Source organism: Phocoena sinus, chromosome 5 (assembly GCF_008692025.1).
Source record: "Phocoena sinus isolate mPhoSin1 chromosome 5, mPhoSin1.pri, whole genome shotgun sequence".
In the NCBI taxonomy this organism is placed as follows: Eukaryota; Metazoa; Chordata; class Mammalia; order Artiodactyla; family Phocoenidae; genus Phocoena; species Phocoena sinus.
The window spans coordinates 27,414,956-27,430,354 of NC_045767.1; the positions used below are offsets into that span (position 1 = coordinate 27,414,956).

General features: G+C 39.9%; 1 protein-coding gene and 1 pseudogene across 5 annotated transcripts in view; both read right to left on the reverse strand.

Moving 5' to 3' along the window:
- ANK2 (ankyrin 2) overlaps positions 1–15,399 on the reverse strand; it is a 574,287-nt gene that overhangs the window by 179,414 nt on the left and 379,474 nt on the right. The window lies entirely within an intron of this gene.
- Positions 1,842–3,274, reverse strand: LOC116754481 (annotated as a pseudogene).

The following is a 15,399-nucleotide window of genomic DNA, read 5'->3' on the forward strand; positions in this document are numbered from 1 at the left end:
CTAACGCTCTTTAGCTTTCCACACTCTATTACCAATACTAGCCCGCATTCCAAAGGATGTTTTGTTGTTAGATATTTTTCACTTTGTTGGATGTGGGGTGGGAAGGAGGCAGACATGCAAAACTGGTCAGACTTTTTGTATTTGGGTTCAAATACAGGGCAGGGCTTAGTATTTTCCCAGGAATGCCTCCCACACATATGGTATTTGAGGCACATAGGTCCTTTTTTATATCAAAACAGAAGATATTGTCACTTTCTGCATTTATTAGGACACTCATGATGAGCTTACTGAGCTCTGGCTAAAAAGTGTTCTGAGGCAAACTCATATTTAACAGAAACATTAACTATTCATTCTCCTAGATTAATATCAGAGTAGACATTCAGTGAGATCACCAAAAAGCAACATACCCGGGACATGTTATCTCTGTTCTCTACAGAAATGGCTTCACGGAATCATAAAATGTTACTACAAATTTGATTTTTACATAAGGCAGATACAAGCAATGTCCATTTGAGCAATATTTATGTACTTGTGTCTATTTTTAGATGGGTTATCTTGATGAACTATTGTTGAGTTCAATAACAGGAAAAATTTTAGTAATAGGAAAAGCCACTGTGCTTATTCTCACTAATCTTTAATTTAGGAAAATTGCATAATTCAATGTGTTTGTCTTTTTTCACAAGTTTACAGGAAACACAGAATAAATTCAGTATCCATTGGAATTAAGTAACACATGTCCTTATTCCTCTCGTCTTTTTACTTGGTTTTGCTTTTGTCTTGTTTAGTTTCATTTTTAATAATATCAGAATTACAGTATACAAGTGAGTGTGTATATATTGAATATATGTTGTGCCACCAATACTTCATGGCAAAAAAAAATTGTCAGTGATTTTGTATCTCAAAACAGCACTATGCCAAGTGCTATTCTCACTTAGTTTTATGTATTCCCTACCTGATAGGATTTATAGACAGCAATTATACTTTGATAGACAGAGTTGCTGATTCTAATTAGCTACTCAGTGACTCAAAATACCGACCAACACTGTTGAAAAAACTTAGAAAATTTTAAATGATTCAAAAATCAAAAACAAAATTTTAAGAGAAAAATTCAAGAATTAATTAAATCTGAAAAATAGTAGGCTAAGCAGTGAGTTAATATCCTCAGTATGTTCGAGAATAAAAACATTGGTATTATAATTCTGTTGAAGCAAACCTGGAGGAAAATAAATAAATTCACAGTAAAAAGAATTTAGATGAGCACTGGAAGAACATCCTTACCATTGAGTTAAAGAATACTGGAAATATTTCTTTTTAAGGTTTTAAAGTTTAAATATTTCTCATTTGTATGTGATTGACTGAATGTGGGGATTTTCTTCCTTTTTCTTTCTTCCCTTCCTTTTTATCTTTTAATTCTTCTTCTACTACTACTTTTTTTTTTCTTTTTCTTTTTTGAGACAGTGTGGTCAACTGCAGGAATAACATGGTGATGGGAATGATAAGAAATGCAATCTTCTCCTTGCTCCACTACTAACCAGAAGTGTGAATTTGGGCAAATCACTTAACCTCTCTGTGGTCTAATGGTCTTATCTACAAATAATATTTATAATGATGACAATGAAAAACAATGATGATGATGGTAAAGAAATAAACATTCATGAGCACCTGTTATGTGCCCATCATTGCTTTAGCCTTTTTCGGGGGGTCAGGGCAGGGATGAATGTAAATTTATTGAAACTGGTTTTGGGGAGGATGGGTGAGTGGATAGTTATGGGTTTTCCAAAAAGAACTGTGGGTAGCAGCCAGCGCCCAGCCAAGAGGAAGCAGGTGCTCAGCCACAGACCCTATCTCAGTCCCAATTTCTTCTGCTTCTTGCACTCAAGGCCCAGTTTCCGGGCCTTCCACGTGCTCTTGCGCAGCTTGGTGAGGCGCGAGCCTACTTACTTCGCATTCATCTCAACACACGGAGCGCACATAGTTGCTGGGGTCCTTAAAGCTGAAGAAGCTATAGCCCATGATCTTGCCAGTGCACTTGTCGCAGATCCCCTTAGCCTTAAAGAAGCATGGGAAGGGGAAGGGGCTAAAGGTGAGTTCCAAGATGGCATCTCCATTTCATTGCCCAGATCCCCACAGAAGATTCGGAAACCATCTGCATCCCACTCCAGCAGGCTGAGGTCCTCCCAGCTGCTCTCAGCTGCCGGTGCGAATGCTGCGTCAACTTCTCTGGCTTTCCTTTCTTCTTGTCCTCACCCAGGGACTCTGGGATCTAGAGGGTCACAAGGCCAGGGCAAGGGGGCAGGGGCCAGGAGCTAAGGAATGTGTGCTGGAGTCAGTAAGCCTGGCACACTACTTCCAGCAGGAGGGGTAGGGGCTCAGGCAAATCCATGGTCAGGGCCAGTGGTAGGTGGCCAGGGCCCAAAGACCAGGACCAGCTGGGGTGCTTCCTGCCCTCACAGCCACCAGCACCCTAGCCTCCTCCAGCCCAGCTGCTGCCACCACCACTGCCTCTTCCTTCTCTTCCAGAATCAACCCCAGGCTGACGCCTAGCTCTCGGTATGCTGCTGGCTCTTCTAGGAGAGGCCTCAGAGCAGCCATGGAACCCAGGGAAGGGCTTCAGGACCCCAAGCCATTGGTGACAGCATTAGAGGTGGTCCGGGGGTTGGGGGGGGGTCCAGGCAGAAAAGGGGGCCCACGAGGGCCTGGTGAGGGGGCAGCAGGGCCATGGGGTGAGGACTGCCTGCTGCAGAGTAAAGAGCACAATGTGCTCTCTGTAGCACGTGGGGGACTAGCGCTGGATAAGGAGAGGAGCCCTCTGTGGTGGGTGCCACAGCTGTTCATGGCAGGAACAGGGCTTCTCCAGCCTTTGGACTGTCCAGTTGAATCCAACCATGGGGGCCAAATGCACCTGGAAACGAGGTACACCACAAAGGGAGGGTCACCCACCATGGGAGGAACCACTGGCCACGGTGGCTGCCCAGGTCTGGAGAGTCTGTTGGACCCGCTGGTATATTGGTCGCTATCATTGGGCAGGCACAGGAACTGCTGGGAACTGCATCATTTCTACCATGGGGACTGTGGGCACTGGGGTACAGCAGGCATAGCAGTTGGGATTCTGGTTACCAGAGCCCCAGAACTTCCTGCTCAAACAGGGCCGTCTCTGCCTCCATCTCTTCCAAGCTTTCCTTGCTGCCCTTGCCCGGGTGCTGGCACCAGGGCCCAGGAACACAGGTCCTCCTGCACCTGGGGATCGCAGGGCTGGCCCGCCACCTGCTATCATTACTGTGGCAGCATCCTGAATGGGGACCAACCAAAGCAGGCTACTACTGATAAGTCTTTGATATTGGCTTTATGTAAGTTAACGTGGATAAAAGAATATGAACTTGAGTCTTTTGAAACAATCAAGAAATATTCATTGAGCTGGTTTATTGTGAGCAAAATATTGATTGGGCTTATAGATCTGTGAGTTCCAGGCAAGATATCACTTTGATCTACAACTTTTGGAATAATTCTATTTCTATATAATATCATTAAAATGACTAAATATACCATGTAGTTTAAAAATAAGATCTTAAGGCTACTTTGAAACAACCATGTGCACATTAATCAACCTTAAAGGACAGAGTTATCTTCTTTGTTTAGCACTTCTATTAAATTTTTATAAAGCAATATTATAACATTTTGTCTATAACCAAATTTTGCAATAAGCTCTATTCTCCATTTCTCTTGATGATTCTATGAGATATTTTGCCCATTGACTGCTTTTCTATGATCATATAAAACTAGTGGATGAAACCCCAGGTAGAACCAATAAAAATTTTATACCACCATTTCAGCATTGGTTACATTTCTGGCACATACGGACAATGTATAGACTAGTCCATTTTTAAAAGTTGAGGAACAGATTCAAGAAGATACAGCTAACCATACATGAAACTTAAATGCTTGCATCAAAATGCATTAAATTGTTTTGGATCTTAGGACAAATCTGTAATTAATATAAACTTATCAGTTAATCAACAAGCATTTGCTAGTTACCCACCAAGTACTTAGCTCTAGGTGCTAGGTTCTAAAAGAGGACCAGTGACATAGTTTCTGTCCCAAGAGAGCCCCCCAAATATTTATTATTACACAACTGAAAATCACCTCTGTGCTAGCATATACTCATCCATGATGTTTTCAAATCTTTGGCTATTCTACTTTGCAAATCTTACATGTTGAATTAAGGGTCCTCCAGTCTGTCAGAAAAGTACAACTAACTTAATATATAACTTCCTTAATAACATTAAAATTTAAAAATTTGAAAGGAGGCAATTGTAAATATGAGTTCTTGAAAATACTAAAGGAAAAAGATGGAGGGCAAATGGATATATCAACGGGAAAATAACAGAGAAGAGAAAGTGAAATTTGTTCCCTAACCTCCACCCCACCCCCACTCATAACGGGGCTCCTGTGTCAGAGACACCCTAAATGAGGAGCTCTTTTCAAGAGGAACTACATGCCCACATATAGAGATACAAATAATTATGAAATGCAGTTTACAGTTTCGCTCTGCCATTACCATAAATGACACTGGTGAAAGGAATCATCTATATAATGGGAGGAAAAAATCAAACTCAAAATGAAAATGACCTGTTTACATATTCCCAATCCAATTCCCACTCAGTATACTCATCCATAATGTATCTGCACCTTTCCCACCTCTTTCATGGTGGCTGCTCTAAACTAAGAGTACTCACTATGATGGAATTAAGAATGTATTTAGTTTTCATGAAGATGGGGAAAAGCAAAGCATGTGTCATCTTTTGTCAGTTGAACTGATCTTACTGTGTCTTTGATGTCCAAAGATTTCTGATTTAATATATAAATCAAACTATGGATGACCCAAGAGGAAACTTGTTTTACTAGTGAGTTATTCTCAAATCCTAGAGGCTTTCTTTTTAATTCCAAAATGATGAATATTTAATGAGGATTTGCTAAGTCTTCATCAATTAAAAAATATTTACAATGAGGCTTGAAATTTGGTGGCTCATTGGTCATTTCATAGGGAAAAAGCTTAGAATAAGACTGCTTCAAAGATACGACTTTATATAGTCTATTTCTGGATCTCCATTTCAACCATAGTGGAAGCCCATCTAGCACTCCTGGCTGGTACCTCCCTTTTTGGCACTGGTCTTTTCCCCTGTCTAACCCCATCAAATGTTTCAATCATACAACCCCCCAAATACGGAGAATGACATTAAATATGATGGTGAGTTAGCCTGGGAGAAGAAAGAGTTATGAAAATTCTTCAAAATCTTACCAAGAAGGATGAAAGATTATGAGAGCTGAGAAATAAATACTTAATGAATGAAAGAGAAGCTTAGTGACATGGATATCATTATTATATTTTATATTTTACATATATTATTATATTCTATAGATGAAGATACTAAAATTCTCAGAAGCCAAGTGATTTGCCTCAAAGATCCTTACCACCAAGAAGAGGAAGAGCAAAATTTCAAACTTAGATCTGATTTCCAAACTCATGCTTTCAAAAAAGCTAAAATAATTAAGCTCCACACCAGTGTTTCAAAGTGTAGGTCATCATGCACAAGTACATCATAAAATCTGTTTAATGGATTGCCCATCAGTGTATTTCAAAACATGAAGTAGAGCAAAGAAAAATAGAGTGCACTGTGGGTGGCAAGTGTAGATTTTGTTTCGGAGGGTTTTTCTGGTGTAACTTTACATACACATATATGTGTACACACGTCTGCATGTGTGTGTGCATGTGGTGTGCTCCTGTGTGTGTGTGTGCCTGTGCACACATGCTTCTCTAGATTACAAAAAAAAAAACCAAGGAAGTTTAGGCAAGACCCAAGACATGAGGGCATCTTGGGGAAACAAGATGTTGTTTCAGACCAAATAAGTAAAAAAGCTAATGCTTACAAAGGGCCCTCTAAGACAGGAATGGTTTTTATGATATGCTTATTTGAATTTTATGATATCAATAATTTTCATTTTAGATGAGTGCTGTGATGCAAATAAGATGAATAACGTTGGGACAAACAAGGATTCTTCCTTTTGAAAATACTAGCAGAATCATGGTTAAACCACATCCACATCTGGAGTTCCAAGAGGGAGTGTAGAATAGTGGAGAACACACATGTTAGAGTTCCTATTCTGTCTCTCCATTACTAGCAATATAATTTAGTTTCTTCACTAGTAAAAGGGGAAGTTTCCATTCTGCCTTCTACAGATAGTCATTTAAAAGAGAATATAGAGGGGCGCCTTCAAGATGCTGGAGGAGTAAGATGTGGAGATCACTTTCCTCCCCACAAATACATCAGAAATACATCTACATGTGGAACAACTCCTACACAACACCTACTGAACGCTGGCAGAAGACCTCAGACTTCCCAAAAGGCAAGAAACTCCCCACATACTGGGGTAGGGCAAAAGGAAAAATAGACATTAAACAATAGGGATGGGACCTGCACCTCTGGGAGGGAGCTGTGAAGGAGGAAAGGTTTCCACACACTAGGAAGCCCCTTTGCGGGCGGAGACTGTGGGTGGCGGAGGTGGGGAACTTCGGACATGAAGGAGAGCGTAGCAGTAGGGGTGCAGAGGGCAAAGCGGAGAGATTCATGGACAGAGGATCAGTGCCGACCAGCACTCCCCAGCCCGAGAGGCTTGTCTGCTCACCCACCAGGGTGGGCAGGGGCTGGGAGCTGAGGCTCGGGCTTCGGTGGAATCCCAGGGAAAGGACTGGGGTTGGCTGCATGAACCAGCTGGAAGGGGGCTACTGCGCCACAGCTAGCCGGGAGGGAGTCCGGGAAAAAGTCTGGACCTGCTGAAGAGGCAAGAGACCATTGTTTCAGGATGCGCGAGGAGAGGGGATTCAGAGCACCGCCTAAACGAGCTCTAGAGACGGGTGCGAGCCGCAGCTCTCAGTGCGAACACAAGAGACGGGCAGGCATGAGATGCTAAGGCTGCTGCTGCAGCCACCAAGAAGCCTGTGTGCAAGCACAGGTCACTATCCACACCTCCCCTCCCAGGAGCCGGTGCAGCCCGCCACTGCCAGGGTCCCGTGATCCAGGGACAATTTCCCCGGGAGAACACACGGCGGGCCTCAGGCTGCTGCAACGTCACGCAGGACTTTGCCACCGCAGGCTCACCCCGCATCTGTACCCCTCCCTTCCCACGGACTGAGTGAGCCAGAGCCCCTGAATCAGCCACTCATTTAACCCCGTCCTGTATGGGCGGGAACAGATGCCCTCAGGAGACCTACATGCAGAGGGGAGGCCAAATCCAAACCTGAACCCCAGGAGCTGTGCGAACAAAGAGAGAAAGGGAAATCTCTCCCAGCAGCCTCAGGAGCAGCAGATTAAAGCTCCACAATCAACTTGATGTACCCTGCATCTGTGGAATACCTGAATAGACAATGAATCATCCCAAAATTGAGGCAGTGGACGTTGGGAGAAACTTTAGACTTCAGGTTTGCTTTCTGCATCTAGTTTGTTTCTCGTTTTATGTTTATCTTAGTTTAGTATTTAGAGCTTGTTATGACTGGTAGATTTATTGATTTGGTTGCTCTCTTCCTTTTTTAATTTTATATATATATATATATATTTTTTTTTTTTTTTCCTTTTCTCTCTTTCTGAGTGTGCATGTGCATGCTTCTTTGGGTGATTTTGTCTGCATAGCTTTGCTTTTGCCATTTGTCCTAGGGTTCTGACTGTCCGTGTTTTGGTTTGTTTGTTTTTAGTATAGTTTTTAGAGCTTGTTATCATTGGTGGATTTGTTTTCTGGTTTGGTTGCTCTCTTCTTTCTTTCTCTCTCTTTTTTTTTATTACTTTTTATTTTTAATAATTTTTTTCTATTTTAATATTTTCTTTCTCTTTTCTTTCTTTCTTTCCCTCCCTCCCTCCCTCCCTTTCTTTTTCTCCCTTTTGGTGCACTGGCCAAGTGTCAGGCCTGAGCCTCTGAGGCGGGAAAGCCGAGTTCAGGACACTGGTCCACCAGAGACCGCCCAGCCCAACGTAATATCAAATGGCGAAAGCTGTCCCAGAGACCTCCATCTCAATGCTAAGACCCAGTTCCACTCAACGACCAGCAAGCTACAGTGCTGGATACCCTAAGCTGAACAACTAGAAAGACATGAACACAAACTCACCCATTAGCAGAGAGGTTGCCTAGAATCATAATAACTTCACAAACACCCCAAAACACACCACTTGACGTGGTCCTGCCAACCAGCAAGATAAGATCCAGTCTCATCCACCAGAACACAGGTACCAGTCCCCTCCACCAGGAAGCCTACACAACCCACTGAACCAATCTTACCCACTGGGAGCAGACACCAAAAGTAACGGGAACTACGAACCTGCAGCCTGCGAAAAGGAGACCCCCAAACAAATTAAGTTAAGCAAAATGAGAAGACAGAGAAATACACAGCAGATGAAGGAGCAAGGTAAAAACTCACCAGACCAAACAAATGAAGAGGAAGTAGGCAGTCTACCTGAAAAAGAATTCAAAGTAATGATAGTAAAGATGATCCAAAATCTTGGGAATAGAATGGAGAAAATACAAGAAACATTTAACAAGGACCTAGAAGAACTAAAAAGCAAATAAACAATGATGAACAACAGAATAAATGAAATTAAAAATTCTCTAGAAGGAATCAATAGCAGAATAACTGAGGCAGAAGAATGGATAAATGACCTGGAAGATAAAACAGTGGCAATAACTACCACAGAGCAGACTAAAGAAAAAAGAATGAAAAGAATTGAGGATAATCTCAGAGACCCCTGGGACAACATTAAATGCACCAACATTCGAATTATACGGGTCCCAGAAGAAAAAGAGAAAAAAAAGGGACTGAGTAAATATTTGAAAAGATGATAGTTGAAAACTTCCCTAATATGGGTAAGGAAATTGTCAATCAACTCCAGGAAGTGCAGAGATTCCCATAAAGGATAAATCAAAGGAGAAACTTGCCAAGACACATATTAATCAAACTACCAAATACTAAATACAAAGAAAAAATATTAAAAGCAGCAAAGGAAAAGTAACAACATACAAGGGAATCCCCATAAGGTTAACAACTGATCTTTCACCAGAAACTCTGCAAGCCAGAAGGGAGTGGCAGGACATATTTAAAGTGATGAAAGGGAAAAACCTACAACCAAGATTACTCTACCCAGCAAGGATCTCATTCAGATTTGATGGAGAAATTAAAACCTTTTACAGACAAGCAAAAGCTAAGAGAAATCAGCACCACCAAACCAGCTCTACAACAAATGCTAAAGGAACTTGTCTAGGCAGGAAATATAAGAGAAGGAAAAAGACTTGCAATAACAAATGCAAAACAGTTAAGAAAATGGTAATAGGAACATACATATCGATAACTACCTTATATGTAAATGGATTAAATGCTCCAACCAAAAGATATAGACTGGCTGAATGGATACTAAAACCCTTACATATGCTGTCTACAACAGACTCACTTCAGACGTAGGGACACATACAGACTGAAAGGGAGGAGATGGAAAAAGATATTCCATATAAATGGAAATCAAAAGAAAGCTGGAGTAGCAATTCTCATGTCAGACAAAATAGACTTTAAAATAAAGTCTATTACAAGAGACAAAGAAGGACACTACATAATGATCAAGGGATCGATCCAAGAAGAAGATATAACAACTGTAAATATTTATGCACCCAACATAGAAGCACCTCAATACATAAGGCAAATGCCAACAGCCATAAAAGGAGAAATTGACAGTAACACAATCATAGTAGGGGACTTTAACACCTCACTTTCACAGATCATCCAAAATGAAAATAAATAAGGAAACATAAGCTTTAAATGATACATTAAATAAGATGGACTTAATTGATATTTATAGGACATTCTGGCCAAAAACAATGGAATACACTTTCTTCTCAAGTGCTCATGGAACATTCTCCAGGATAGATCATATCTTGGGTCACAAATCAAGCCTTGGTAAATTTAAGAAAATTGAAATCATATCAAGTATCTTTTCTGACCACAACGCTATGAGACTAGATATCAATTACAGGAAAAAATCTGTAAAAATTACAAACACATGGAGGCTAAACAATACACTATTAAATAACAATGAGATCACTGAAGAAATCAAAAAGGAAATCAAAAAATACCCAGAAGCAAATGACAATGAAAACACGACGACCCAAAACCTATGGGACACAGCAAAAGCAGTTCTAAGAGGGACGTTTATAGCAATACAATCCTACCTCAAGAAACAAGAAACATCTTAAATAAACAACTTAAGCTTACACCTGAAGCAAATAGAGAAAGAAGAACAAAAAACCCCAAAGTTAGCAGAAGGAAAGAAATCATAAAGATCAGATCAGAAATAAATGAAAAAGAAATGAAGGAAATGGTAGCAAAGATCAATAAAACTAAAAGTTGGTTCTTTGAGAAGATAAACAAAATTGAAAAACCATTAGGCAGACTCATCAAGAAAAAAATGAAGACTCAAATCAGTAGATTTAGAAATGAAAAAGGAGAAGTAACAACTGACACTGCAGAAATACAAGGGATCATGAGAGATTACTACAAGCAACTATATGCCAATAAAATGGACAATCTGGAAGAAATGGACAAATTTTTAGAAAAGCACAACCTTCTGAGACTGAACCAGGAAAAAATAGAAAATATGAACAGACCAATCACAAGCACTGAATTTGAAACTGTGATTAAAAATCTTCCAACAAACAAAAGCCCAGGACCAGATGGCTTCACAGGCAAATTCAATCAAACATTTAGAGAAGAGCTAACAACTATCCTTCTCAAACTCTTCCAAAATATAGCAGAGGGAGGAACACTCCCAAACTCATTCTATGAGGCCACCATCACCCTGATATCAAAAGATGCAACAACAAAAAAAAACAATAGGGCTTCACTGGTGGCGCAGTGCTTGAGAGTCCGCCTGCCAATGCAGGGGACACGGGTTCATGCCCCGGTCTGGGAAGATCCCACATGTCGTGGAGTGGCTGGGCCCGTGAGCCATGGCCACTAAGCCTGCACATCCAGAGCCTGTGCTCCACAACGGGAGAGGCCACAACAGTGAGAGGCCCATGTACCGCAAAAAAAAAAAAAAGAAAAGAAAACAATAGGCCAATATGACTGATGAACAGAGATGCAAAATCCTCAACAAAATACTAGCAAACAGAATCCAAGAGCACACTGAAAGGATCATACACCATGATCAAGTGGGGTTTACCCCAGAAATGCAAGGATTCTTCAATATATGCAAACCAATCAATGTGATACACCATATTAACAAATTGAAGGAAGAAAACCACATGATCATCTCAATAGATGCAGAAAAAGCTTTTGACAAAATTCAACACCCATTTATGATAAAAACCCTCCAGAAAGTAGGCATAGAGGGAACTTACCTCAACATAATAAAGGGCATATATGACAAACCCACAGCCAACATCATTCTCAATGGTGAAAAACTGAAACCATTTCCACTAAGATCAGGAACAAGAAAAGGTTGCCTATTCTAACCACTATTATTCAATATAGTTTTGGAAGTTTTAGCCACAGCAATCAGAGAAGAAGAAAAAGAAATAAAGGGAATCCAAATAGGAAAAGAAGAAATAAAATTGTCTCTATTTGCAGATGACACGATACTATATAGAATCCTAAAAATGCTACCAGAAAACTACTAGAGCTAATCAATGAATTTGGCAAAGCAGCAGGATACAAAATTAATTCACAGAAATCTCTTGCATTCCTATACACTAATGATGAAAAATCTGAAAGAGAAATTAAGGAAACACTCCCATTTACCATTGCAACAAAAAGAATAAAATACCTAGGAATAAACCTACCTAAGTGCACAAAACACCTGTATGCAGAAAACTATAAGACACTGATGAAAGAAATTAAAGATGATGCAAACGGATGGAGAGATATACCATTTTCTTGGATTGGAAGAATCAACTTTGTGAAAATGACTGTACTACCCAAAGCAATCTACAGATTCGGTGCCATCCCTATCAAACTACCAATGCCATTTTTCACGGAACTAGGACAAAACATTTCACAATACGTATGGAAACACAAAAGACCCCGAATAGCCAAAGCAATCTTGAGAAAGAAAAACAAAGCTGGAGGAATCAGGCTTCCAGACTTCAGACTACACTATAAAGCTACAGTAATCAAGACAGTGTGGTACTGGCACAAAAACAGAAATATAGATCAGTGGAACAGGATAGAAAGCCCAGAGATAAACCCACGCACACATGGTCACCTTATATTTGATAAAGGAGGCAAGAATATACAATGGAGAAAAGACAGCCTCTTCAATAAGTGGTGCTGGGAAAACTGGACAGCTACATTTAAAAGAATGAAATTAGAACACTCCCTAACACCATACGCAAAAATAAACTCAAAATGGATTAAAGACCTAAATGTAAGGCCAGACACTATAAAAGTCTTAGAGGAAAACATAGGCAGAACACTACGACATAAATCACAGTGAGATCCTTTTTGACCTACCTCCTAGAGAAATGGAAATAAAAACAAAAATAAATAAAAGGGACCTAATGAAACTTAAAAGCTTTTTGGCACAGCAAAGGAAGCCATAAACAAGATGAAAAGACAACCCTCAGAATGGGAGAAAATATTTGCAAACGAAGCAACTGACAAAGGATTAATCTCCAAAATATACAGCAGCCCATGCAGCTCAATATCAAAAAAACAAACAACCCAATCCAAAAATGGGCAGAAGACCTAAATAGACATTTTTCCAAAGAAGATATACAGATTGCCAACAAACACATGAGACGATGCTCAACATCACTAATCATTAAAGAAATGAAAAGCAAAACTACAATGAGGTATCACCTCACACTGGTCAGAATGGCCATCATCAAAAAATCTACAACCAATAAATGCTGGAGAGAGTGTGGAGTAAAGGGAACCCTGCTGCACCGTTGGTGGGAATGTAAATTGGTGCAACCACTATGGAGAACAGTATGGAGGCTCCTGAGAAAACTAAAAACAGAACTACCATACGACCCAGCAATCCCACTACTGGGCATATACCCTGAGAAAACCATAATTCAAAGAGTCATGTACCACAATGTTCATTGCAGCTCTATTTACAATAGCCAGGACATGGAACCAACCTAAGTGTCCATCGACAGATGAATGGATAAAGAAGATGTGGCACATATATGCAGTGGAATATTACTCAGCCATAAAATGGAATGAAATTGAGTTATTTGTAGTGAGGTGGATGGACCTAGAGACTATCATACAGAGTGAAGTACGTCAGAAACAGAAAAACAAACACCATATGCTAACACTTATATATGGAATATATATATAAAAAAAAAAACCAATGGTTCTGATGAACTTAGGGGCAGGACAGGAATAAATACTCAGACATGCGGACACAGGAAGGGAGAAGGGTAAGCTGGGATGAAGTGAGAGAGTAGCATGAACATATATACACTACCAAATGTAAAACAGATAGCTAGTGGGAAGCAGCTACATAGCACAGCGGGATCAGCTTGGTGCTTTGTGTCCACCTAGAGGGGTGGGTTAGGGAGGGTGGGAGGGAGACGCAAGAGGGATGAGATATGGGGGTGTATGTATATGTATAGCTGATTCACACTATTCATATGTATAGCAGAAACTAACACACCTTTGTAAAGCAATTATACTCCAATAAAGATGTTAAAAATAAATAAATAAAAATATGAATAAAATAAAATGGCAAAAATGCAAAAAACCAAGAATATAAAGTAATGTATGTCATTGTAAAGCAATTATACTCCAATAAAGATGTAAAAATATATATAAATAAAGTAATGGATGTTTATGTTATTTGGACTCTTACAAATGTAAGATATTATGATTTCCTGGTTAGATGCAGAAAGTAATAAATTCACACATATTCCTAACTCTTTCTGTTTTCTATCACAGAGATCTGGATAAAGATGATGAGCTGAATTGAGTGTTTTTTCTTTCATGGAAGGGGCCACAAGCAGATGGCACTCTGAAGTCAGAAGTCCACGTTGAGTTTCACTGGGCTAAAATCATGGTGTCAGCAGGACTGCATTCCTTCTAGAGGTTCTAGGGTAGAACAGTTCTTTTTGCCTTCTCCAGCTTCTAGAGGCCACCTGCATTCCTTGGCTTGTGGCCTCTTCCTCCATGGTTAAAGCCCACAGAGGAGCATGTACAAATCACTCTTGAATTGAGTATTTTGGGTCTAACATATAATGCTTACCTGGGCTGGGAAAATTATTAAGTTAGACAGAAATGATTATTTTTAAATGTATTTTGAATTCTAATGAAACCTAAAAAGCAGATGGGAACCTGGTCTCTTAGTAGTCATCCTGTCAAAAATTCAAAGAGCTGTTATTTTACTACTGAGTTTTAACTCTCCTAAGTTAAATGTCATTTTCATGTGGTCTCATTTCTCTGGTTAATTTTATGAGAAATGATATATAAATTACTTTTTAGTATTTGACTTAACATGTGTTAAAGCAAGACATCTGACTTAACATGAAGCTCAAAGACAGAAAATTATTTGAGCTACTTATTATAATAGTCATGGTTTAAAGAGATTTAGACATTAAAAGTCAGCAGCAAATTATTTAAATAAAACCTAAAACTTATTACAGTTTATTCTCATGTGTCAGACTTAGATCTAAGCTTTTAATTGCATTAACTCATTTAACCCTGAACTGAACATTATGAGTTATGAACTACCTGGTGATTCTAGCTCAGAAACTATATTCTTAACCCCTACCATTAAAACAAAAAAAAAAAAACCTATGGGCTCTGCATTATAATTCTATTTCGCTTTCTTTAGACCTCAATTTCTCATTAACTCTTAGTTGATATTTTTTAGAATAAAAATATCTTAGCCTCTGGTAATAAGTCAGTAGTTAAGGAGAAAAATTATTTCCTTTAGGCTTCTAGACTTACAATCTCTAAGAGTGTCAAAATTAGAAAGGAATTCTATAATGATTTCTAGACAGTTACAGTATCATGTCCATGCCAAGCTTAGTTAGTTTTAATTTAACTTAAAAATGGAGGAAAGGGGTTATGTTTGGTTGATCCCATAAGTTACTTACAGTAGTAAAATTCTTTGGTTCTTAAATGACAAGTAATGAGAGTATAATTTCCAGAAGATTTAAAGAAAATATCGGGCTTCCCTGGTGGCGCAGTGGTTGAGAGTCCGCCTGCCAATGCAGGCGACGTGGCTTCGTGTTCCGGTCCGGGAGGATCCCGCGTGCCGCGGAGCAGCTGGGCCTGTGAGCCATGGCCGCTGGGCCTGCGCGTCCGGAGCCTATGCTCCGCAGCGGGAGAGGCCACAACAGTGAGAGGCCGCGTACCGCAAAAAA